At 50.6% G+C, this 1,905-nt stretch overlaps 1 non-coding gene across 1 annotated transcript; it reads right to left on the reverse strand.

Annotated features, from left to right (window-relative positions):
- Positions 1-637: 637 nt before the first annotated feature.
- trnam-cau (transfer RNA methionine (anticodon CAU)) lies at positions 638-709 on the reverse strand. Its single transcript has one exon. It is a non-coding gene; the product is annotated as a tRNA-Met (tRNA).
- Positions 710-1,905: the final 1,196 nt, after the last annotated feature.

Raw genomic sequence — 1,905 nt, forward strand, 5'->3', positions numbered from 1 at the left:
CGATCGCGCAGCAGTTAACATCTGAGCCCCAAGTGTCCCAGATGAAGAGAATCCGAGTGAAACCTTCACTCACTGAGAGTCATCCCCACGGCCCTGAGCTGAGGGACTGCAGGCATCCAACACGGAAGGGACGGTTAAAAATGAAGCAGTTTTGCTCCCTCAGCCTCTCTGTCCCAGAGACAGGCAGTGGGACGGCATAAACACGTAGCATCATTCTCGCGCAGACAGAAGCCGTTCAGCCCATCGAGTCCACGGCGACTGTCTGTCACGTGTCTCTCTCTCTGAGGTTATTCACAATCGGTGGTATCCGTCCTAATAGTAGAGGACTATGTCTGAGTCGTGATGCGGTTTCTGACATGCTTGTCATTCTCGTCTGGACCAGGGTGGCGAATTAGTGCAAGGAATGGACGAAACCGCAAGGCATGTGTTTCAACTTTACCAGCTGATTGGCATCGCAGAGAACTGGGTTTGCGATTCAGTTCAGAGGAAACAGACGAAGGACAGAAAACCATTGAGACCTCTAAAATCATGCCACTTGAATTGAGTGGATTTGGCGAGTGCATCGATATACTAAATGCCATTAAGTAGATGCAAAGGCGGCTTGTAGAAGAGAGCAGCACGAGGCGACATTGAACAATAGCAGAGGATGGTTTCGATCCATCGACCTCTGGGTTATGGGCCCAGCACGCTCCCGCTGCGCCACTCTGCTGCCGCACGCGGCGAACCTTCCACAGAACACTTCAGGTTTTCGTCTGGCACGCGGCAGGCACCTTCGAGCCTGATGTCAAAGACCTCCACTGCTGTCGTGTAATATGCTGTTTCGCAGACGTATGGAGGCTGTGTAAATATAAACTTATTTCTAAATTCCCACACTCTGTTGGTCGAACTGTGATTTCACACTGAATCACAACATGTGTCACAGCGCAGACGGAGGCCATGCGGCCCACCTTCGCTCTGCTGGTTCTACACTTAAGTAAACGTGTGTCTCTATTCGTTTCATTCTCTCGCCTTCTCAGCGTAAATCTGCACATCTGAACGTGACCACCGAATTCCCTCTTGTGTCCATTGAATCTTCCTCTTTGTCAGTGTCAGACAGGGACTTACTGACCCTAACCACTCCCTGTAACGAAAACGTTCTTCCTCATGTCACTTTTCCTTCTTTACCTCGTGACTTTAAAATTCTGCCGAATCGTTGTGGATCCTTTCAGGTGTGGGAGCATTTTCACAACATTATTTCCTGTCAAGTTAAAAAAACGCGGGCTCGTCCGGGATTTGAACCCGGGACCTCTCGCAAGTCGGCACTGGAAAGGACCCTAAGCGAGAATCATACGCCTAGACCAACGAGCCAGTGGGCCAGAGCGCCACTGACGACCCACACCGCTTGCGTGACCTGAGACTTGCTCAGTATAAAATACATTTGAGATTGCTCTGAGAATTGCAAGCGGCAAAGAGTTTCCCGAACAGCTGCTTCTCATTCAGTCTCCCTGCTGCTGTTTGCCCCGTCCCCAGGAACCGGGCTCTCTCCACTGGCAGATAATTCAACCAATTTGCTTCGAAACTTTTCTCTGACACCCGAGTGGCCAGTGACAAGCATTGCCCTCCTCAACAAAGGATACAGAGAACAGGAGAAGACCACGCAAACCTCCAATAGTGTATCAACGCGACTGTGCACATTGGGCCAGTATATCACTGGGAAATATTTATGTCCAAGCTGTTTTCGGAAGCAGATGAGAAGGCGAGGTGCAGAACAGAGCGCTGTTATACCGGAAAGCTGCTAAAGACGACATTGAATGAATAGGAGAGAATGCGTTCTCAGCTGGGTTATGGTCCCAACACGCACCCGTTGTGCCAGGGGTTCCACCTCGGTTCCACTCTTCCTTCACTCGCAACACCCCACACCCACCT

Source organism: Chiloscyllium plagiosum, unplaced genomic scaffold, assembly GCF_037043375.1.
Source record: "Chiloscyllium plagiosum isolate Xiang-an unplaced genomic scaffold, Cpla_swu_hap1 HiC_scaffold_27, whole genome shotgun sequence".
Classification (NCBI taxonomy): Eukaryota; Metazoa; Chordata; class Chondrichthyes; order Orectolobiformes; family Hemiscylliidae; genus Chiloscyllium; species Chiloscyllium plagiosum.